The 26,504-nt window shown below is 29.7% G+C and overlaps 1 protein-coding gene across 2 annotated transcripts in view; it reads left to right on the plus strand.

Annotated features, from left to right (window-relative positions):
• LOC117174971 (dynein regulatory complex subunit 4) overlaps positions 1-26,504 on the plus strand; it is a 247,743-nt gene that overhangs the window by 195,832 nt on the left and 25,407 nt on the right. The gene's annotated exons all lie outside the window — the stretch shown is intronic.

Consider the following 26,504-nt stretch of genomic DNA (forward strand, 5'->3'; position numbering starts at 1 on the left):
AAATATAACATTAATTTAAATTAATAGTTGGCTAACTTTTAATAAAAATAGTTAAACTTTCAACAAAAGCAATTAGTTTTCTGCAAAAAAATTTGAATAAAATACAAACATTTTTTTTTAATTTGTTGAATTATTTTTTTAATTTATCTGCGATATCATCAGAGATTGTACCTTACTGACAGTAGATCAACCCTCCAAACCATGAAGGCAGAAAATGTACACAATATCGATCAATTTAAGAGTCTTCAATAACAGAAAATGCTTAACGGCTTAATAAGACTAGATGGAAAATAATATTTTCAAATTAAAGTTATTTCTTGAAAAAAAGATCCTACTCTATCTTCACTTCATTGAGAATCGAATCACGAAACTTCTGATTTCCGGTCAGTTGCTTTTACAATTAAGTTATTAGAGGGATCAGAATAAGAACTCTTAATTCAAGAAAATAACGCTCATTTTTAGCTAGGTGTTAATAATACAAGTAATTATTTTTTTTAATTTATCTGCTATATCATCAGAGATTGTACCTTACCAACAGTATATCAACCCTCCAAACCATGAAGGCAGAAAATCTACACAATATCGATCAAGTTAAGAATCTTCAGTAACAGAAAATGCTTAACGTCTTAATAAGACTAGATGGAAAATAATTTTTTTAAATTGAAATTAAAATTATTTCTTGAAAAAAAGATCCTACTCCATCTTCACTCCATTGGGAATCGAACCACAAAACTTCTATTATTCTTCTATATTATTATATTCTATATTATTTTCCATCTAGTCTTATTAAGACGTTAAGCATTTTCTGTTATTGAAGATTCTTAACTTGATCGATATTGTGTAGATTTTCTGCCTTCATGGTTTGGAGAGTTGATCTACTGTCGTTAAGGTACAATCTCTGATGACATAGCAGATAAATTTAAAAAATAATTACTTGTATTATTAACACCTAGCTAAAAATTAGCGTTATTTTCTTGAATTAAGAGTTCTTATTCTAACCCCTCTAATAGCCTAATTGGAAAAGCACCTGACCGGAAATCAGAATTTTTGTGGTTCGATTCCCAATGGAGTGAAGATGGAGTAGGATCTTTTTTTCAAGAAATAATTTTAAACTTGTTAAATTTGTTTTAAACAAAATATTAAAATTTTCAAACAAAAAGTTAAATTTTTATCCAAACGGCGGAATTGTACGTGAAAAAAGGCATTTTTTATAAAATAGATGAACTTTGCACGAAAGAAATTTATTTTCCACCAACTCTAATTTTCTATACAAAAATTAATGTTTAATCATAGCTAAATTTTCGACAAAAAAAGATTAATTTTCTTGTAGTTCAAAGAAATTAATTTTTAAGCGAAAACAAAACAAAAATTTTGCAAAATAGTTAAATTTTCAGAAAAGAAATTTTTCAGCTAAATTGATAAATCATCAACCAAAAACAAACTAAATTTTCAACAAAGCAGTTCTACTTTCAACCAGGAAAGTTGAAAAAAATTGTTAAAATTATTTGAAATTACTTTGAATTATTAAAACTATTTAAAAATTCCTTGGAATTTTTTAAAACATCCAAAAATATTTAAAATCCTTTAAAGTCTCTTGAAATTTTGCAAAGTTCTTGAAAATTTCTTGCAATTTTAAAAACACCCTAAAATATCTCAAACCCTTAAAAATTTCATACTAAGTTATTGAAATTAATTGAAAATTCCTTGGAATCTAGTCAAATATCCTGAGATGCATCAAATCCTTTAAAATCTCATATTAAATTACTGTAATCAATTGAAAGTTCCTTGAAACCTTGGAAATGTTTGTAGGTTAGAGTTTTGAAAATGGAATCAATGAAAATTCAAAGCTTTAAAAATTTAATTTTCAAAAATTTTCAACTATTCGATAAGAATAATTTTCAACTCGATGGGGTTCAAGTGTTCAAATTTAGAATTGTAAACTTGGAAGTGTATTAATGAAAAATTAATAATCATAAATATATTGAATGCGTTCCAAATTTAAATGTATGTTTTTCAATTGGACAATCTCTAAATGAAATTATTTCGGACTGAAATTTAGAAAACACAAAAATTTTAAAACATTAAAAATATAACTATTTGTAGATTGGTTAAACTATTTAATTGAAGTTTTAATAGAAATTAATCGAGTCAAAGTTCAACTATTTCTGAAACGATTTTTGTATATAATTATAAAATTATATATATATATATATATATTTAGGGTATTTTTACATTTTCAAGGAATTTTCAAGAGATTTCAAAAGATTTTAAAGGATTTCAAATATTTCTGGTTGAAAGTGGCACTACTTTGTTGAAAATTAAGTTTGTTTTTGGTTGATGATTTATAAAACTACTTGAAAAAATTTGTTTTCTGAAAATTTAACTATTTTGTAGAATTTTTTTTTTTGGTTTTCTTTAAAAATTAATTTCTTCTAACTACAAAAAAATTAATCTTTTTGTCGAAAATTTAACCATGATTAAACATTAATTTTTGCATAGAAAATTATACTTGGTGGAAAATAAATTTCTTTTGTGCAAAGTTCATGTATTTGATTAAAAATTTCTTTTGTTCTTATACAGTTCAGCCTTTCGGATAAAAATTTAACTTTTTGTTAAAAAATTTTATTATCTAGTTTAAAACATATTTAAAAAATTTTTTTATGCAGAAAAATAACTGTTTTACTTGAAAATTTAAATATTTCTATTAAAAGTTAGTCAAATTTTAATTAAAATTAATATTATATTTTATAATTATAATATTAACATTAATAATATGTATAATAGTAATAATATTCATACTATATACACCTGAAAAACATAACCTCAAAATTGACTAATGCATGAAATGAAGAATCACGCAAAACATTAAATTCGCCATATTATTCCATTTCTTTCAAATAGAGATCGAGATATAGATAGAAAAACACCGAAGTCTTCCTAAGCTTTCAGATCGGCAATCATCGTACAGCAGAAAACCGAAGTCAAATCGTGCATTTTCGGCTTACACACGAACTCATAGGGGTAATCTTGCACCTTCTGTTTTGCGGCTCCCAAACGGTAGGTATGGTGGGGGTGAATTTCATCCACGATCTGGCAGCTCTGGTCGCACAACGATTTTTCGTCAGTGTTGCTCGTTGGTGCCAGGCCGTACAGTCGTCATGACTGAGTTCTCGCCATTACTGTTTTTGTCAAATGTTCACGTTTTAGACACCTTGAATTCGAAAAACAGGTTTTTACGAATGTTTCTGCCCGTTCGTTGATGGTTTTTTTTTGCTAGCACGATAACTTTCGAAAGAATTGACTCATTGGATTTCCTTTGGAAAATTCGTTTACTATCTCAAAATGATGGTTAAGTTTTTTAGACAGCCATTTTCGATACAAATTCAAAAAGTGAGCCTTTTTTGAAAATTTTTAAGACCACTTTTTTCAAAATTCAATCATTTTCTTTACGGATATGCATATATATGTACAGACATCTTCATAAAAAAGGTCTTTTTCTGACTGAGGGAGCCTCAAAACGTGGAGATTTGATGAAAACCGACCGTGTCCGATTTTACACAAAATCAATACGATAATCTTGTTAGCCCCATTTCAAGTTCGTTTCGGCACAACGAGTCCTTTATAACATTTTGAGGACAACCTACGGACGTCCTCAAAATATTTTAAAGGATCACGGTGTGCCTAAAGGAACTTTAAATGGGGGTGACAAAATTATTGTACTGATCTTGTGTAACTAGGCACATTTTCGTAGATGTTCCTACAACTTGTTTCTTTTGATATTTAAGCACATTTTCAAAATTTTCGAAACCACAGAGAAAAATGGATGGTCAAAGTGATATGGTCAAAATTTAGAAAGCCAGCAAGTCTGTCTACATGGTCGAACGGTCCTTTCAAATTTTTTTCCACATGATTAAAAAGACTCTTATTTTACCGCCAGTCTGACTTTTATAAGAGCATCGCACTCACTATCAGGGATAACTAAGGTATCCTTTTCGGATTGTTCAATACGCACATATTGTTTTCACTCATTTCGACCATCCAAGAAGGAGCAGATAACCCATTGCCTATTATCAATTGCTTGATTTTTTCGTGTCATGCATGCGCGTGAAAATTTAAAGGGTATTTCTAATTGATTCAAATTACAATAACGGACTCGTAGGCCGCGTGGTGATATCTGTTAAAAAAAAGAAAGCTTTTACCAACTGTTTCGATGTAAAGTGAAGTATATTTATTGAGGATTCATTGAAAATATCTTATTCTGTAAGTACATGTTTTAAATCAGTAATTGTAACGTTAATATTTTCTATAAGCAATGTGAGATTCAAAACATTTAATTATAATCTTTTTGAGGTTAATGTAAGTTTGAAATAGATAAAACTTGACTTGACTTGTATTCATTAATTTAAAATTAATCATTATTTTTCAGTTCTGACATCAACTGCTGAGATTCATGCAAAAACAGATGGCAGGGTCAATGCACTCGTGCTCCTACATCCAGTTGATGAAGTCACATGTCTAAGGAAATCAGATCAACCATCTGAGACTTCCAAACCGACCCTTCACAATGATCGGGTCAGCCAGCTTGATATGACCGAGACGACGGTCTGAGACAATCGATCGTCTTTCTGAGATTGTCGATTTGGACCTCTTGTTTTTATCTTCTAGAGATAGCCGCTTTAGCCATATTCAAGAGCTGTCCTATAGTCGACCCTGGGATATGATCTGTCTGCACTTTTATATGGCCAAATAGACCTTCCATTTTTCTCCGTGATGTTTTTTCCAGATTTGGAAATTCTATCAACAGTTGCCCATAGTACTGTGAAACACGAACAATTTATTCATATTACTTTTTTTAATAAAATCAAAATTGTCAGCGTTTTAGAATTTACAAAATCCTAAAAAAACGAAAATTAACATTTTTCGCCATATAATGCCAGATAAGAAAAAAATTCAGGAGTCATAACAACTTTTTTTAGCATAACAACTTTCAAAAATTCTATGTTTGGTTTTCACTAGTACTAACAAACACGAACAATTTATCCAAACGACTTTTTTCGATAAAAGCAAAATTGATAAAGTTATAGCATTTTCGAACCCCGAAAAAAACAAACGATAATTAACATTTTAAGCCAAGCAAGGCACGATATGAAAATAGTACGTGGGGAAAAAATGTTGCTTTTTAAAGCCCTAAAATATTATTCTGTTTCGACATTGAATTTCATACTCTTAATGGCTCACATTATACTCACAATGTCGTAGTACATATAAAGACGTTTTTAGAACGTCCTTTTGATGTCCTGGTGTCCACAGGGAGGTCTCTTACTTTTTAGCGTGAAAAAATAAACATGTCTCTCATAGGTCTTTTTCTGGCTTCTTTAGGACCAGTTTTGCGGACATCTTTAGGACAACTTTAGGCCAGACATAGAACATTTTTAGGACGTCCTAAAGTTGTCTTGATAACAACCCAGGACTTAGACGCCAATGTCCAAGCATGTCTCAGGACATTTAAAGACGTCCTAAGGACGTATTTAGGATGTCCCGGTACCCACTGGGGTTCCTTCATCATATCTTTGATTTCTTTCGTCATCCATGGGCAAACACTTTTTCGTAGAATAAACAAGCATAAAGGTGCAAATTTATCCATAGCCGCATTGAGAGTATTACTTATAAGTATTTGTTTCTCATTTACAGAGAAATAACCCTCAATTGAACGCACTCCATGTTACAAATATCACAATATGTTTTCTTGACTTGAAAAGAAATACTAAATTTCTAAGCATATTCAATTGCAATGAGTTCATGACCAGCTACAAATGGCACTGAGAACTGATAATTTGAGAATACTTTTCTCTCATTATTTACTACACATAGATCCAACGACGTGATAGAGATCAGAGTATGGTGCATATCAAAATGCGGCACTATAAATAGGTCAAGCGAGTCCAATAATGCCTTCACATATAACGATCCAGGTTCCCTACTTTTTAAGTCAGAGTTGAAATGACCCATAAGTATACTATTTTCATATGCGTGCATGAATCTTAAAAGGGAGGATTCAAAGTTATGTAGATATTGACCATGAGGTCTTATATAGGCAACAGACATTACCAACGGTGACGTGGCATGACAAAAGATTTCCATTTTAATAAATTCTAGTGCATTAAAAACACTGTTTGATCTCTCCAATAATTTGATATATGGACTATTTATGACATACACCGGGACACCCCTACCCCTTCTGCCGTCTCCACCGCTACGCACAATTGAATAGCCATCAAGAGCAACAATATTATTAGCAATAGCTTCAGTTGTCCATGTTTCACATGTCGCTATGACATGCTAAATTTTATGATTTAAGTAAGCACGAAGTAAGTTTATATGGGATTTTAGTGAGTTAATATTAATGTGACAGATTTTAAAACTAACAAGTGGTGAGCGACAGGATTAGAGTCATTACTCAGAGGCAAGGTTCTGCACTGTTCAGGAGTTAGTAATTCATTTAAAATGTCCAGATCACTCTGACATCGAATCCTAAAACAGGATCCTTATCTTTCCGCCTAACAAGGATCACACCATTTACCTGCCAAATATATTTGTACGATAGTAACTTAGCCTTTCCTCTAGTAGAACGAAGTAAGTTGTAAGTGGCCGCAGGAAGTTATTGGTTAACGCAAAGATGAGATTTACGCAGATCTATACATACTTCATTTGCATATAGTGATTTCTTCTTTTTCATGCTGAAAATCATCTCCTTCCTTGACCTTAACGCTGAAAATCGAAGCAGAATGAATCGTTTCTTACCAGTAGTGTGAGCTACAACTAATATTGTGGCAGAAGATTTTGAGGTAGAAGTTGAACTTAAACTTGCCTCTGCCGCCACTCCTAATGGAGATGACTGAGCTTGTTTCGATAATATTGAGAGTGTAGAAAACATCCTGTGTACATTTTTTATCTCAGCAGGAGCTATTTGCACACTATTGGTCTTTGAGACTGCACAGACAAGATTCACAAGATCTTCCTCATCCCTCTCAGGTAGTCCAGCAATAATGAAACCGTCCTCACACTGCTGATTTTTCGTCCCTAGAACACTCTGATCAAGTCGTCTTTGATCATGCTGAATTACTTTAATTTTATCTCGTAGAGCTTGCTTTTCGGTTCTTAGTACCAAAAATGGTGAGCTCAACTCAACATATTGATTCGAAATAGCTTCAAGCTTGGCATTGTTGTCTTCAAGTTTAAGCTACATCTTAGGGAGACCATTGACTTTTTCCCTTATATCATTTAGGTCTGTACATATCCATGGTTATCCTTTTTCAGAGATAATACGCTAGATTTGCAGTCTTGAATTTCTGACAAAAGCTGTCCAAATTGACTGCTTGAAAAGTTGCTATTCTCCGACATAACGTGATGATCATCAGACTTCATCTCAGCACTAGACTCATAAGTGCTCGTCGTACTTTTGTTTTCTTTTCTTTTCGAGGTACTAGATACATATTGTATACATTTAGTACAATACCAGGGTTGTGCACGTAATATACCTTAGGCAGATTACATGAGGTTTTTGACGTAATTTAAGAACGTATATTACGTCCTCGGTTTTCTACAAAACGTAATATACGTTTTCAAGATGGCGTCGACATATTCACTTTTCGTTTCTTAACCTTAAAATAGCACCGGTAGCGGTATGTGGTATTGTTCCATGCAGAAAATATAAAGTAAATGAAAAAAAAAAGTTATTATTGGAACTTCAACAATGAATAGAGGCGGTAGACCCAAGAATACATTTTGGGAAGAGTTATCTTTCATCTTAAAAAAAGAAAACGGTAAAAATGTTGCGTTTTGTCGGGGACACAAGCGTATATTATCGAATACGGCGGTAGAAAGGTTAAGAAATCACAGGTAAATTTTTAAACGATCCGAACTTCAACTATCTTTAAAAAAAACAAGTCATTCAAGGATTTTCGCTAATTTAAACAAAATTTCAGAAAAAAGTGCATTATGATTATAAACGCATCAGAAGAAAACCTGATGATGCAATTAGGCGAAAGCTGTCAAAATAATAATGATTCTAAGATGAGTGGTGTCAGTTTTGATATTTCTATGTCAAATGATGTTATGATAAACAACAACAATGTAAGTCGGTTCTATAATTTCTTACTTTTTATCTGAGAAGTATTGATTTCTAAAAAAAGTATATAAGAATTGCTTAAAATTTCCCTAGATTTGTTCATTTTTTAACATTTTTTTTGTATTCTTTTTCATGAAAGAAATTAATTTTTACATTGTTTCAGGTTGATAATTTGCAATCAATTAATTCAAATTCAAATTTTTGCGTCATTGGATTGAGTGAAAAAGATGCACTTCCTTTCTGCCCTCCTGGTCAGTCTATTTCTGGTCTTGCTGTTATCCTTTCTGCTAGTAAGCGTCCTGTCGACACTCGTTCTAAAATAAAAAGTCAAAAAGCTCTCAAGCCATTCTTAGACGAAATCACAGAAAGAGAGAAAAAATCTATCGCCAAAGCACTGGGAAACTTATTATTTGAAAATAATATTGAAATCGATGTTGTAGAATCAAATTATTTTAATGAATTCCTTAGACTCATACGACCAGCCTATTCACCACCAACATTTGAGAAAGTTTCAACTTCTCTTCTTAACGAGTCTTTTGCGAGTTTCCAGATTCGCAATGACGAGAGTCAACAATCTAGTACGAGTCTTAGGCTGTTATTTCTAAATTCAATAAAACATGCTGAGACAAATAGTGTATTAGCTTTCATTCGAGATTTAAATGAAAATACCTTTTTTTGCAAAACTCTGCAATTTCGCTTATGGCAAAGGAACAAGAGTTTGAAAGAATTGCTATTGAAGCAATCGAAACAGCTTTTTTGAAACATAATTTGAGTATCTTTGTAATTGTTTCTAAGGAAATCTCTCTTTAACTTACTTAATCTCAAATGTGTGGCTAGTACCGTGCAATATTAAAGTTGCAAACCTGATAACGGAATCTCTTACAGATGTTAAAACTTATGATAATGTTCGGTTTATTTTAAGTGCTTGTGAAAAAGACGAAAATCTTTAAAAACGTTTAGCAATCAATGCGAAAAAGACCCCTGTAATAATCGACGATCTTGATGAAGATCAATGCTGGTAAACACACTTTCTACCATATTCGTATTTTTTGAATAATGTCAAAGTTTTTAGACAAAGGATTGGAGAATGGCTAATTCATTTCAGCCAACTATTTACAACACTTGTGTTCGATGAATCTTTTCAATCTAAAGTCGAAAATATTCATGGAATATACTTGACCATGGCTAAGCTTACTAAAAAGCTCCAACGAAATGACTTCTTTATTGGAGATGCGGTTGAAAGTTGGATTGATGTGTATTCAAACAGTTTAAAAACTAATAAAGAAAAGCTTAGTTCGACTATAGCAGAGCATTTCAAATTAGTCAAGCGACCAGTATGTTTAACTGTAAATTTTTTACATCCCAATTATAAGGATCATAAATTAAATGCGAAAGAAATGGCGATAGTGAAGGACTTTCTTCTCGAATATCTCGATGAAGACGGATTGAAACAATTGGCAGCGTATGAAAACGGCAAAGGTATTTTTTCGAAACTTCCAGAAGCAAATAAAATCCCCTTCAGTCTTCTGGAACATCGCACAACAGGAAGCTTCTAAATTATCAAAATTAGCACTACAACTTTCACTGATACCAGCTTCTTCAATTAACATAAAGTGTCGTTTCCAAGAACAAAGAAACTTAACTAGCGAGCAATTAGGAAAACTTGTCAATCTATACTATAATTTAAGAATTTGTGCAACAAAGATTTAAAAGGAAGTGAAAAGTATTCTTTATGAAATATGAGTTATATTCGTTGCATCTGCGTACTCTCATTCTTGTTATGTCAGTACAGAAAAAACAAATTACGTTTTTATTTTTTGAACACATAAATTAACAGAGTTTTAGTGTTATTTCATATCTGCGTTTATCATAAAAAGAATTTTATCATTTGGCTTATGGTATGCATGAAGAAAAAGGCTATTAATAATTAAAGATTAAAGGATCTCAAAAGATATATGCTAAAATTTAAATGATAGTATTTTGTACTAATCTATAATAAGTATAAGACTATAAATAAGCTTAGTTAGCTCTTATAAGACGTCAAGTTTTGTTTAATGTTAAATAAATCAAAATTTGAAAAGTAAATTAATAAAAATTAAAATAAAAATATTTTATTATAGTTTATTTTTACAATTCCGAAATTAGAATACTTTTCAATGAAAGGTAAGATAATTAGCTAAAATTTTAAGAAACAAAAATTTTATATTAACGCATTCATATTAATTTACATCTATTACCATGAATATTCAGTATTCTTCTTCAAAGCTCATTTTCAAGATGTAGTAAAGCTGAATGAGTTTTTTAGATTTTTCTGCCCCTAATCGGTTTCGTAGCTTACTGTGGATGAACGACCACTGTGAAAAGAGTATCTCAGTAGCTGCAGTAGAACTAGGAATCCGTCGCAATTTTCTCGCCAATTCCGAAAATTTAGGATACCGAGGCGCTACAAAGGTCCAAAATGTTTCTGGACATGTGGCACCTTTTTTCTCTAGACGACAAAAAATTGGAGTTTTTCCTTATAAGCAGACAAATCCTTGAGTCCATCTGCATCCAGATTCTCTTTAAAAAAACTTAGAGCCATTTGTTTGTATTTTTCATTGTCATCGCACATTTTGCCCTTATAAAGAAGGTGAAAAATTTTAGAAGCGAGGGTGATTGGTTTTACAACTTTCTTCAACAGAGATTCTAAAGCGAACTCATATTCTCCTTTGTAAAATGAAAACTGCAACTTCAGCCACTCTTCTAACGAATCAGCGATGTTGAAGTTTGATTGCTGATATTTATTAATCAGTTCGCATATTCTATCGAAGAGTATTACAAAATTTAACACATTTTCTTCAAAAGCTTCGTCTAGAACAAGAGCGATTACGTCTGCTGTTAGTATATGTTTGAATTCACCTTCCATAATGATTTGTCGCATAAAGGAGAGATTTCGAAGATAGCAGCGATAGGAATACCGATAATTGCACCATCTTGTATCACCAGGCAACACAATACTACAACCACCAAGAATAACAATTCGTCTCTCCAAACTTGAAGATTTGAACGATTTTAATACCTTAATAACCTTCGCTGTAAAGACAGAATCAACAATGTCTTTAGCTAATAGATTGTCGCTATGGCTGTTGCACGTGGGATGCCAGTGATCAATTTTTTTGCCCATGCAAATCATAGACGATACATTATCTGACACAACAGCATAAATATTAGTGTTGTAGGTTTTTTTTTCACAATCTTTGTTGCTTCCTCCACAATTTCTTTTAAAGCCTTAGCACTTTCAGATTTTTCAGTAAAATCCCAAGTATCGACAAATAATCTTTTATCATCTGCATTGTGGATTGTCGCTACTACCAATTTTTCGTTCTTAATAGAATTTTTCCAACCGTCAATAAGCAAAACGCTCTTGTGATTTTCGGAAAGATAGTTTTTCTTTGTTACTTTCTCATGGACTCTGTCCAAAATTGAATCACTTAAAATCTTCTTGTAGGTGGATGATACTTGGGATTCAACTTGCAAACGAATTTCAAGAAATATTCAGATTTGACATTAGAGAATGGAATACCACAACAACAAAAAATATCCCTAAAGCTTCATCGAATTCGGATAAGCTTTCCTTTGATCCGAAATTTAGCGGTTCTGGAGCACGTGTCCGCAGGTTTTTTGTTCTGTCTGATAGTTGAAATTTGACTGTCCTTCTTCTTGACTTGCGATGGTAGGAAGTGGTTCTAGTCCTGGTTCTGGTTCAGTGTTGTTAATTTGCATCTGACTATACATCAAAAAAAAGATATAAGATTCAGATAGTTTTTGAAATTTTCTTATGATGTAATCTTAGGAAATTTGTATCTATAATATTTTTCGAATTGTCATCTCGAGTGTTATATCCTTCGCATACATTCCTATAGAAATAGTGATTATAAATAGAAGTTAGTAAACCATCAGTGACATCAATAATATCAGTATTATAATAATATCAGATAGAATTTGCAGGTTAATAATTCAAAATATTTTTAAAGTTGTAAATATAATCCGTATGAATAAATATTACATTTTTATGTATGAATATAATACTCCGACACAAGTTACATGAACATGTAATAAACATTCATTTATAAATATAGACTTTTCCGAGTCTCGTGTTCTGAAATGTTATTCATAAAAATTATATTACATTCGCTTTGTACAAAGAAAATTGAAAATAAGGGAGATTGTATAAATCATTAAAGAAAATAATATAATATTGATTCTTATTAACATACCTATGACCCAAAAGGCGCTTGTGTCCAATGTTGCGTAATAAATTATTACAAAATAAACATTCAGCTGCAAACTAATCCTTGTTATTCACTTTTATTTTTATACGCTTAAAACTTATATCTTTCCATGGGATATTGGCTATCCTTGATTTATTTTTGTTTAGCATCATTTTAGAAAAAAATTTAATGATCAGGAACAGAGCTACAGATTTCAAGTCTTCAGGCAAACATAAGCATAATTCAAAAAAGTGAGGTTATATTATGCTCCATCCGAGTCCACTATCTTTATTACGCCTATTACAATTTTTACATGTTTTTTACGTACAATACATTTTTTACGTCTTATACGTCAGAAACCTCGAGTGACGCGTCACTTCACAACCCTATACAACACTTAGCATCTGTGGCAAAGATATTATAAACGTAGATGCGGTACGGGGCGTCATAGTGGGGAATTATATATAGGACATTACATTTTCTGCCCTATCGAGGTGCTGCCCTCAACGTACAACGAAGTCGAATTCTTGTTTTCTCATTCTTCGTAAAATATGACGGTAATGCAGTAGAAAGATTTTTTGACGTTAGAAAAGTTTGACATGTATGCATATCACTGCATTTTTTCAGATCTGAAGCCTGATCCAGGTTTTCGGTACAGTCTTTCTTTTTAATTAAAAAAAAATGATTTCTTGAAAAATCATTTTTTTTAATTTTAAAGAAACTATTATAGAAAGAAATTTCGAGATAAATAGTTGCTCAAACATTTTTCTTTGACAAATATTTATTTTTTAATTAAAATAATCAAATATTTTTACCAAAGAAACAACTTTTTAAATGTTTGAAGTGTTTAAACATTATTGTTAAAATTTAAAATTAAAATAATTAAAACAAAATATATTTCTGGATAATATATTTTGGTTGAAAATGTATATAGTATTTTTTAAATCACAAAAGTTCTTCCGAAAAATCGAAATGTTGATTAAAAAACACGTGTTTTTTATATTAATTTGCCGGTAAAATTTTTGTATAATTTTAATTTTAAATTGAAACAAATAATTTTTAACACTTAAAATATTAAACAAAAATATATTTGATACAAATATTTCATTATCGTATTTTTAATAAATAATTATTATTGATTAAGAAACAATTTTCTTGGGGCGTTTTATTATTTGGGAATTTTTAAATTCGTGAATAGTATAAACTGTTCAGGAATTTCATTAGTTTTGCAATTTCATTATTCAGGACAGAGAGTTTTACCGAGTCGGGAATTATATTTTTCGGGATAATTTAGCCGTCCCCATAGAATTACAGAAAAATTGCTTTAATTATAATTTCGGCACTCGATCTTGTTGATTTTTTTCTTACATTATTAATAAAAAAAATTGTGTATGGAAAATTTTGATATTACAAAGTTAAAGATACTCTCAATTAAAAATTTTAAAATTCGCTGTATATCCAATTTTTATTCTTGGGTCTTGGCGATTTTTTTCTAATCCGTTTCAGTCACTGGTAAACGGGGGTGATTTTCTCTTAGAAAATAAGTGATTAAAATTATTAAAAAATTGGGTAAGCTTTTTTGACATCTAGGTATGTAAAGAAAGTAAACTTCCGAAAATTTAAAAACTAATTTAAGAACTATTTATACTCTTTTAAAATGCCGAAACAATTTACACAACACTAATTGTAAAATTTGCAAATTTTTAGGCCTTCAGTTTAAGAACTTGAATTTTAACGTTAAATATGCTTCATTTTCAGAATACAGCCTTATTGTTTGAATTTTCAGAATTTTCGTTATTAGTTATAGGTTAGGTAAAAAATGACATTATGGGATTCGAAATTGTTACAACGCGAAAATGTTTAAATTTAAAATTTTAGAATGCAAAAATACACCATTTTCCATATTCATTTGCAATCCAGCGAGTCACTTTCTTCCGCTTTTTTTTTGAAAGTCGATCCTCTGCTTTCCGTTTTCTTTTTAAAATATACCTTGAATTCAATGCATTTCAAATTCAACGATTGTAACGATTGTCATTTATAACTTCTAAAATTGAATAATTGTAGCTCAAACATGAAAAAGTATAGACTAATTTAAAATTTATAGAGGTTCTATCATATATATTAAACTATTAAAACCTCTGACCTTTTTTAAGGTTTTTAAAACTCTTTTAAAAACTTTTTTTAACCATTTTGATTGTGATTTCTTAATAAAAGAATAAGTTTTATTTAGTCTCCAGAACAGCAATTTTAAAAATATTTAAAGCTTTAATAGTTGATACATTTTAAATTTGGAGTCTTCAGTATATTGAATAATTTCAAATTAAAAGCTATTAAAATATGTCATCAGAATTTTTGAATGGAAAGTGTTCGATAATTTTAGATTGAAACATTTCAAATTATTTAGTTACAAATCAAAATCGTACAACTTCAAGTTTTATTAACTTTTTGATAATTTGTCACCCCCACAAATTATTATTATTATTTTTTTGTGTCAAGAAAATAACGCTTGATTTTTGTAAAAATTAACAAATATATATTAAAGGTCCACTCAAGGTCATTTTTGTTCAAAAATCTTGTTCCTGAATAAATTGACTCTTATTATTTCCGATTTTGTTCTGTCACTCAGGGATTGTGTTTTTCATAGAAAACATTGAAATGTGGTTTTTTCACGTTTATAAAATTATAATTGAAGGTCACTCGGAGTAATTTTCTATGAAAAATATTGACTTACAAAGAATATTGGTCAAACAATAGAATGGATTTCTTCGCCCGAGATACAAAAGTAAATTGTAATATAGTAAAAAAAAAATTGGAAAAATTTAGACGAAAGTCAAATTTGGTAAAGAAAACAAACCTTTGTCGACCTATAAATACTAATTTTATTCCCCGAAAGATTTTTCAAAAATCTCTTCGAAACACTTTTATTGTAACAATTTAATTGAACAAAAATATTTTTATAAAAATAAAAATAGTACAATTTTTACATACAATTCTTTAAATAAAAAAACTGTGTGTCAAAACACAATCCAATCCGACTATTTTTTCGAAAGTTATCCGATATACAGACAACTACAACATTAATAACAACGACGACGTAGACGCCAGAGGGACACACAGATACCGACGTAAATACTTGTTTTTCTGACTCAAAGAGCCTCAAAACGTCGAAATTTCATAAAATTCGCAGAAGTCATTTTTCGCATAACACTCTTCTTATTATGGATGAGAATGTGATAAAATAATCATGGGTCCATTTTCGTTTGGTTTTTTGAATTTTGAAAATCCTTTAACTTTGGTAAGTTTGATTTTATCAAAAAAAGTTGTCAAAGTCCAATTCAATCCGACCAGTCTTTCGAAAGTTATCCGGTATACAGACAACAATGACGACGCCTGACAGACAAACAGAACCCGACGTAAAAACTTGTTTTTCTGACTCGAAAGGCCTCAAAACGCCGACATTTGATAAAATCCGAAAAAGTCATTTTTCATTAAAAAAAACTAATATCTTCTCATTTTGGATGAGAATGTAAAAATTATCAACAAGATTTGTAAAAAATCTTTCAAAGAATAAAATGATTGTCCCGTAAGTTAGAACCGAAAAATTACTATTTCAAAAAAATGAAAGTTGTTCTAAATATTGAGCTATAATCGCGACCGGGACAAATCGGGAAAAGAAAGTAAATTTGAAAATTGAACTGCAGTCGAGTATTAAAATTTTAACAGTGATTGATTTTACAAGATGATTCTAGATCTGTTCAAAATGACATAATTAACATATTTTAACGTTAAAATTTGAACTAATTTAATTCGAAAGTCTTAGTAGTGACACAAGTGTAAACGTTCGAATTAATGGATTCTTAAATGAACGCCTTTATTCAATTTCAAAATCTTTTTGAAGTATTATTTCAGTATAAAATATTCCATTTTTAATCTATTTAGTTTGGAAACTAAAAAAAAAAAAAATTTCAATAGTAAACAATTTGAAAAAGAATTGTCACAATTTCATAGTGACAAATTTAAACTTGGAATATTACAATTATAATTGTTTTATTTTTTTATCTGTATTTCCAAAGTAAAAGTATTTCATTTTGATTCTTAAAGAACAGGATTTTACAAAAATGTTAAGAAAAATGGTAATCAGTCTAAAAGACATTTAAAAGTTTCGAAAAATTTTAAAATAATTGAAAATGATTCGAATAATTTAAAAGAGAATTGATACTTTTGATGATTTTAAAATGTTTCGAAATTTTGACTTTTTATTTTGAAAAATTACATTAAAAAACACGTACACTTTGAAAGAAAAAAATGTTCTGCCTAAATTTTCTTCGTACCTACATAAGAACATGTTTGAAACAAACTTTGCAAGATTCATTTCAACAACGATTTATATCAAAATTTATTTTTATTATTTTTGTATTAAAAAAACTCAATTTTTCAGAACTTTTTAATATTTTTTTCAAACAAAATGTTTCATACAGAAATATATACTCGATTTTTGTATTTTCAATAAACAAATAATATTTAATAAACAATTTTTTTAATTGTTTAAATTAATGAATTTTCTAGTTCGTATATTTTACAATTCAGCCATTTTCTTTAGGGATTTTTCAAATATGGTAATATTTTATTGTCCGGAATTTTATTTATTTTATTTTTCGTGAACTCTCCAATTCGACTTTTGTAAATTCGGGAATTTTATTCTTTGGTCATCTTTCAATCTTACAGTCCCGGGAATTTTATATTCGGGATTTTTCGGTCGCTTTTTCCGAAAAATAAAATTCGCACATCACTGTAAAATTTCCGAGATTATAACATTGTCGAAATATATAAGTTCCGAATTGGAAAATTCTCGTCAATTTACAATCTTACAGAATTTGAAAATTGCCGACAGAAAATTTCCGAATTATACAATATCTGGGCTAGACAACTCCCTAATTTGAACAATTAAAAAATAGCTTGATAACAAATTTTTTTTAACAGAATAATAAAATACTTATACCAAAGAAAAAACTTTTTTAATGTTTAAAGTTTCTAAAAATTATTGTTGGAATTTAAAATAACAATAATTGACAAATGTATTTTTGAATAAAAAACGATGTTTGAAAATGTGCATTGTATTTTTGTATATTACAGAAAACTCTCGCGAAAATAAAATTATTATTAAAAAAAAATGAAAATAAAAGTCGCGTTAAATTAGTCTGAATTGACTCCTGTAAAGTTTGATTCAATTGAATCTCACGTGTTTTTAAATTTATGTTTGTATCACATTTTTATACAATTATTGTTATTTTAAATTTAAAAAATAATTTATAAAAATTAAACATTCAACAAAATTTCTATAATAAAAATATTTTGATTACTGTATTTGTAATAAATAATATTGACCACAAAACTGTTTTCTCAATTTCTGCAATTCGGGAATTTTCTAGTTTGTATATTTTATCATTAGACAGCATTCGGCCTGGAGTTTTATTATTCGGGAATTTTCAAATTCGATTGTAAAAAAGTCTGGAAGATTTTGAGGCATTTTTTGAGGAATTTTACATAAATTTTACGACAAAATGGGAATCATTATAAATATTTTTAAAAGTTCTGAAAAACTTAAAAAATAATTTGAATTATATATATTTCGAGTAAGCTGTAGTAATTATAATAATTTAACGTTTATTTTAAAACATATTTTATGGAACATGATATTTTTTATGAATATGACAGTGAAATTCTGTTCGTCTAATTTTGTTTGCCAATGCGAAACGGAATCTGGCTTGGAACTGCCGTCTTAACATCTAAAAACCGAATGAAAAATTTTCATATCACTTGGAATTATAATTATATCTTTATAAAAGTCTAAAAAAATCCATAGAAATTGCAGACCATAAAAATAAAAATAAAAAATAAATAATATTAAAGAACTATATACAGACAATATATAGAATGAAAATTATGTATAAGTAATAATTTTAGAAAGATTGGGAAATATATGAAACCGTAATATAAATTATTCATCGATTTTTATTTGTGGTATTTATTAAAATAACCATGTTTTGCAAAGTTATAACTTATGTATGTAAAAATGTTTTAATTGGCAATTTACTAAATTTACTTTCAATCCAAATGGTTCTTGTCCGAGCTAAGTAACCATTAGTGCGCCTCGAGGGGCCTACTGAGAGTTGCTTACAGCGCTCCAAGTGGCTGTTGTCGATGGGTGCTATAGCCGGGTAGCGGTGGGTAGAGGAGAACTGACAATTTTCGCCGGACCCGCCGCTATATTTATCGCGGGTAACTAAGCTCACACCGCATCTACGTTTATAATATCTTTGTCTGTGGTAACTAATTTCTTGAAGGTACTACAAGGTCTTGACATAATAAGTTTTGTAAATATTTAAGAGAAAGGAAAAGCCAATTTGTTAGCATAATCAAGCATACGAAGCTGATTCCCATATAATTTAAGTTATGTGCATTGCATTTTAATATGAAATATGAAAGTTCGTAACCGCGACGGTTCGACATCCGACAATCCTTCCGCTCGCTATTTACGTTGCCGTCAATGGTTTAGGTCTTTTAAGGCAATTTTAAAGGGAGAAAAGTCATTATATGCTTTCTTAATGAGGCATGTAACAGAATTTATAAATCATATAATATTGATATCTTATGATGATTTCCTTGTCAAATGAGATAACCTCAAGTATGGAAAATTTAATCGAAGGCTTATCAATATTTCGTAAATACTAACCAATTTTTCAGTTTATTCCGCGAGAGAATGATGTGCTCACAATTTTTAGGAACCAAATGTAAGATAATTACTTCCACAATATGTGTTTTGACAATCGAACTTTCCCTGTTTGTAAATACTGATCCGCGCGCGGCAACATACGTAGCGAGCGAAACAATTCACATCAAGCACCGCGCACCAAGATCAGAGTCGAGGGGGGGGGACATCGTTTTCAGGAAAATTACTCCCCTACGGCCCCATCTGCGGCAAGGTAAATAGCGTTGACTGTAAGGAGATGGGAAGAAGAAAGGAGGGAGTTCTTTAATGTTAAAGAGAAAGAAGACGGGACTGGAGTATATACTAATAAAAATTGTAAAAAAAAGGAAAGGGAAAGACCAATTAACAGAAAGATGGTTGATGATTGCGGTTTTAAACTACAATAAATGGTATAAGATGATAAAAAAAGGAGTACGAAAGTATTTAAAAAAGGAATGTGGAGAGAGAAGGTGGACCAGAATAGCAAGATTTAGATTAAGAAATGAGGTAAGGGAAGGTATGTACTGGGAAAAATAAAAGAACAGAAAGTGTAGAATATGTGAATGGAAGGAGCAGACATGGGAGAACATATGGGAAGAAGGTAGGATATGAATGGAGGATAAGGGACGCTGGAAAGAGATCCTAGTAAAGATTCTAGGGAAGGATGGAATAGGGAAAGAATGGATGAAGGAGTTGGAGGGTGCTAGAGGAGCGAGTAAGAAAAAATGAAAAAATAGGAAAATGGACTTAGAAGAAAAGTGAGGGAAAAAGCAAAGTAGGCGGAAAGATGGTAAGGAATAGAAGTCATGCAAACCCTTAGAGGACACATTTTTTTCTTTTCGAAAATCCGCAGACGGTAAAAAAGTTGCCTTTTATTATTGGAATCAAAAAGTTTGTAAGGATACTTTTAAAAAATGTGTACATTTTCAAGACCTCCTTTAGGCTCTAAAAGAAATTTCGTTATTTTTGTGTATTTTATCATATAAAAGTTTGATAAAGTTATTGCATATTTGAAACAAATATAATATAAGGAAAACTAATTTACTACTAGAAATCATAAAACGCAAAATAATACAATAACTTAAATACACAAAATTAGCTTAAATTAATTATAATACCAAGTTCTATTAACATGGCCAATGATGAGCTTGATATTTTTATCAATTGAAGGCAATCAAAAGTCTATATTGAATGCTGTGTATTATATTTTTTATGATTCATAGTAATTAGAATCTAACCAAGTCATTTATTTTAACTTCAAAATAACCTTAATAAGGTTTCATATAACAAATAAAATAAAAATAACAACATTTCCTTTGAAAGCTAAGATAAGACTGTATATAATTTTTGTTTTCAAATCTCATTTCAAATTTTTGATTTCAATAATAAAAAGCCCAACTCGAAAAAAGAATTAAATATTTAAGTTTTTAGTTTGAAAAAATATATTTTGCAATTAAAGGGATGAATTTTTAATCAAAATGATGGAATATTGAATTGAAATTGTTACAGTTTGAGTTTTAAACAAGTTTTCAACCAGAGAAAAGCTAATTAAAAAAAAAATAGTTACATTTTCAAACAAAGCGATGAGATTCATGAGTAAAATTATGAATCTTCAACTAGAATAATTGACCTTTTAACCAAAAACATGAATTTTAAACCAAGAAGATTACTTTCTATCAAAAAAGATAAATTATCAAAAACAAGGAAAGATAATTTTTGAAACAAAAATTATCTAGCTACCTTTTTAGGTATCAATAGTGCAACCAGAGATAAATTTTTAATTGATTAATGAAATATTTAACTGGAATAGTTGCATTTTCAGTTATACAGTTAATTTTTACTCAGAAAGAAATAAATGTAGAAAAAGTGAAATTTTTAAATGGATTAGTTAAATTTTCAGTAAAAAAAAATAATTTCCAGCCTGAGAGATAACAGATGTTGAATAAAATAGTTCTATTTTCTCCGAAAGAGGACAATTTTGCATTAAAATGATGAATCCTCAACCAAAAACAATCATTTTTAACAAAATAGTTTAGCGTTCAGCCAAGTAAATTAATTTTCATTACAAAAAAGATGAATTCGCTGGACGAAAAATGTAGTAGTTGATATTTCAACCCAAAAGCATTTTAATTTTTAATCAAGAATAATTTAATTTTTTCAAAACTACTTTTTAACATGAGTTGGATTTACAACAAAGAAATATTTTTTTGCCATGAGAGAAAAAAAATTGCAAAGAAACTGTTGAATTTTCAATCAAAAAGATGAACTTTTAACCAAGAAGATTAATTTAATATGAAAATGAACTACTTTTCAACCAGATACATGAATTTCCACTAAAAACTATCAATGTTCAAACAAAAATAGGATATTTAAATTTTCAGTTAGGAAGATTAATTAAAAAAAAAAAGAATTTTCAATAAAATAGTTGAATACAGTATTATGAAGCTACTTTTACGGATAAAGAATAATTTTTATTCAATTTTATAAAGCAATTTAAAAAAATAAGCATGCTCTCGAAAAAATTCCCTGACTTTCAAAAGAAATCCCTGACATTTCCAGGTTTTTCCTGGTCTATAAAAATTCCCTGACAATTCCAGGTTTTCCAGGTAGGGTAGACACCCTGTTAAATGCTTTTTACTCAAAACTTGAACTACTTATTCAACGATTTATACAATTAAAAATTTTTTGTTTGTGATTGCATATACTTAGGTCATTCAGAACTGATTCGCGTCTACATAAAAAAGCCTCAGTAAACATACAATTTCTTAAATAAACTATTTTTATGTTTTGAATCATTCTCGAAGGTGAGAATATTTTTTTTAGTACAAATTCCTTCATTAATAATTAAGGCATAATAGTTATGTGTTCAATTAAAGATTTCTGTCCAAAACTTGTTATTTAGCTCTTACTCTAATTCAAATTTTGAATTGAAACTGGAAATAACTATCTTCAATACTTTTTAATAAAAACTTTAACTAGGTCAAGTTTGAGTGTGTAAAATATTTTTAGCTGACACTATATAAATGCACGTCCACGAAACGTGTGGTCATCTCCCTGGGATCTTCTTTTACAATATTGGAAATAAATTATTTAAAATGCATAATACAATTTTTTTGAATATTAAGAGTTCTACAATTTTTCCAAATAAAATCGCCTGAGATTCTTTGGAGTCTTTTAACATGTCTTGAAATTTGTAGAAATTCCTTGAAATAAAATGTGATTCGTTCCTGAAAGTTCTGTAGAAATTCGTTTATTTCAAATATCGTATATTTAAAACGAAAATGAGAAAAGGGGGAATTTAAAAAAGGGCAGCTGCAGCGAAATAAGGCAAAAACTGTGCACCCAGGAGAATAGCAAAAAATATACTTACAACTATTTGCGCATTTCAAGATTTTCCTTAGAATTGAGCTCAACGAAATGTTCAAACGCATTCATAGGAAAGCCAGTGAGAGGTTCCATTAAGCACTCGGAAAGCTTATTTCATTGAGCCACGTGTTTTTGCTCAAACTCTTTTAGTATAATCCGGTTCTGTTCTATTATTATCTTATTTTGCTCCTTTAAATCCCTGTAAATAAAAAAAGTCAAAAAGTGGTCAAAAAGGTTAAAAAGTGGCCGAAATTGGGCCTCGTGTTTTATGGAAGCTCCCTTAGGTAGTAGCTGTCGATATGACGTATTTAATTATAAAGAAGAAGCTTAATCAATATAGAATAATGAAAAATATAGGTTTTCTCAACATTTCTTTCTTTTGAGAGTTATATACCGGTGACAGAAACTACCACCTTTCGATATAATATATGATGTAGGTTTCCCTTTTGGATAGGTAATATCATATCCTATAATTATACATTTTAAACAATATTTCAGCAGGCAGGCTAGGCCTTACAAAATTATTTTTTGCGTATCATTTTAAAAGGCAAAAAAAACTTAATTTAACCTCCTGACAAAAGAAGTTTTAATTTTCTTAACATATAGTATAACTAAAATAGTAAATTCAAATCAGAAATAAACTCTTCTAAACAGCACATAAGCAGAGATTATATTACGATTAATTGGCGATATCGGGGTCCAGTTCTTTATTTGAAAGGCAGAAATACGTAACTATTATTTGTATAAAAATATAAAACAAGACTGGCCTAATCGCAAAAAACTACTATGAGGGTTAAGTGTTCAATGACGTGAATTTAATGTTCAACCAAAACGATACATTTTTAAAAAATAAGGTTAATTTTCTACCGCAAAAGATTAATTTCTGACCATATACTATAATTTAAACAAAATAGTACAATTTTTGAGCAAATAAATTAACTTTTAACTAAAATTAGGCATCTTCAAAGTCAATAAGACTTATTATATTCTACCAAAAATAAGACAAATTTTCAACAAAGCACTTATATTTTTAACAAAGAAAATAAATTGTTTAACTATAATGATGAACCGCCAATAAAAAAAACATTAATTCGCGACCAAACAGTTGAATTTTTAATAAAAAAAGGCGAATAATTTTCAACCATATATATACATAAATTAATTTTTCACACAAGAAGACGCATTTTCAACCAAATACATAAATTTTTCACTGAAAAAGATCAGTTTTCAAGCAAAAAGGAAAGTTATTGTTCCAATTTAAAAAAATTAATTCTAAAAAAATCCAACAAAACAATTAATTTTTTAAACAAAGAAACTTTTTTAGAAAATGCATGAAATTTAAATGTAAAAAAATCATTTTTCAATGAAATCGTATATTTAAAGAAAAAAGGGGAAAGGCATCAGGCGGTACTCTATGTTTTCCTTTCTTTTTAAATAAGCAACATATTCCACACATGTTATAAATTTTCAAACTCGAAATATAGTCGCAGTAGCCTACAAAAATTGTTAACAAAATTTAGGTCCACGCACAATAAAAATTGGTAGTTTTCATTTCTGGGCATGAAAAATCACGCATCATAGTATAAAAATAAAATGATTAAATCAGGATGTACAGTGTATTCAGTTTTAATTTATAAGGATCAAAGAAAAACGAAAGTCATAACAAGAAAAGTATGAAAACTGAAGAAAAGGTAATTAAGAATTGAATATTTACTTTTCCTTAAAAATTTTTTCAAAAATAATTTAACATTTTTATGTCTAAATATATTGTTATTTCTAAATTGTATGATGCACTGTATCATTTCATTACTAATGCAATTTGCTATAAAAATATAAAAAATATGCGCAATTTGACTTTAAAATTTTGACACCAATTTCACTTGTTTAAATTTTTTTCCAAATTTGATAATTTTGACAATTTTGAAATAATATTTCAGTTAAAAATATACATTCGAGATTATTAATATATCCATTCTTTATGGCACAATTTTAAGTATTTTCATTTTTATAAATATACAAAAACTAGCAGATAACTTATTTTTCTTTTTAGGTTCATTTATATTGGATTCATGTATTATGGAAGTATTCATAATTTTTAATATTATTCTATTGATAATAAAAATTTACTCATGTTGCATGATGGACGCACGCGTGCGTCGCAGACATGTAGGCAGACGTGAGGTACGCCGTGATGGCGACATGAGACTCAATGCGCACGCACGCTTCTACCCTTCACGGCGTTACGACTGGTGATGGCAGGATGCATGCGTTATGATTCGAATAGCGTGCCTCGTACGACATTCGTGTAAAATGCTTCGCACGATTGTTATCTGGGATCTTCTCGTTATTTATGATCGAATTCTTATTTCAATTTCAGCTTCTCTGCTTGTTATTTATGATTGTATTTCTATTTCAATTTCGAAAACGATATTTTAAAGCCTTTGAACTTTTAAACGAGCTACCTGGACCTTTAAATATATCTACCTGAGTTCCTGCGGAGAATTTCTCAGAGCTTCTCAGAGCCTTGAGAATCTGTAGCATATACTCTGAGATTTCTATCGGTAGGGAAATCAGTAAATGAAATTTCAATCTGAAAAATATGGAGTTCGCTGTATACAAAACCACAAAATAATGTAAATTCCCCATTTTTATTACGTTCTCATCATAATGAGTTGGAAAAAATAGTTTTTACGTCGGCGTCATCTGTCGTTGTCGTCTTCCCAGGAAAAAAAACCGATGGAAAGCGAGTCGGTATGAATTGCGTATCTGTCATTTGCAGATTAAAAGAATAAAAATGAAATCGGTTGGCCAGATTTTTAATCGGTCACCTGTGCGCGGTGCTCTAAATCTGCCATTCCACATTCGTCAAAATGTTGAGTAGAGTTGAATGAGACTGACAAACCTGAAATAATTCCTATGAGCATATTCTACGATTCATTAATGTGCATATGAATGGGTTGAGATTCAATATGGAATGGAGTTCTTAAAAGATCACATCCAATGGTAAAAATACGATGCGCACAAAGCAGTTTTCAGTAAGCGTGAATCTGCCAATTGTAGGTTACCTCAGACTGTGTTCAACTGAATGGACAAGGCAGATTAAAATTTTAAAGAATTAATTGTTTCGAATGAGAAATGTAAGGTAATAAATTTGAATATCTCAATGCTGATTAATCAGAAATTACATAAATTAAAATTAAATAATATTGTAATATATTATAATTGATGCGATAATTTTATTTATAAATTCAATGATTATTTCGTTGTAATTCTCTTTTTACAGCGGTTTCATTAGATGATGCTGTACAGAAATTATAAGATTTACACTGAATTAAGTACCAGTGACATTCAAATTATTCAGTGCACATGCTAATGGCTGCACGTAGTCCACGTGTTAGAAACAAACTCCGCAATTCGCTTATATCCATTCGCATCACAAGCATCTAAATGTTTAGAATTTCAATACCCGCATTTTTGGTAAAGGTAATTTCGATAAGATAAAACGTGAGTGTTAGTTTTTGTAAATTTAAGATTCATATATGGTAAATCTGAAATAAATAAATAAATTTTTTAACATTCTGATCTGGTGTGTTGCAAATATGTCAACAAAAACAAGTTCAACAAAATCAATTAAAACGTCTGAAAATAAATAGTCTGCAAATGAAAATAGAATACATGTATGCCTATACATGTTTTATTTGAATTAATAATTTTCTATCGGAATTATCATACCTCAATCGGTTAATGCTGATTCATAATCGCTACTGAATGGGTCCGAGAAAAAAATTACGTGGTCGATTAAAAAAGTTTATTTCTCGTTCAAAACTCACTCTAACCTATGGGCGGTTATCTGGAATTCCAGTGGCACATACGCACTTCAGAAGACCTCAAAACCCATTCAAATGCAAGTGAATGGATTTTTGTTTCCTGGGTTTGTAGTCTCTAAACATGGTCAAACAACAAACAACGCGAAAAAAGTCACGAAAAGACAAACGTTGCTTTTGTAAAGCCC

The sequence above is a fragment of the Belonocnema kinseyi genome, chromosome 6 (genome assembly GCF_010883055.1).
Source record: "Belonocnema kinseyi isolate 2016_QV_RU_SX_M_011 chromosome 6, B_treatae_v1, whole genome shotgun sequence".
Lineage (NCBI taxonomy): Eukaryota > Metazoa > Arthropoda > Insecta > Hymenoptera > Cynipidae > Belonocnema > Belonocnema kinseyi.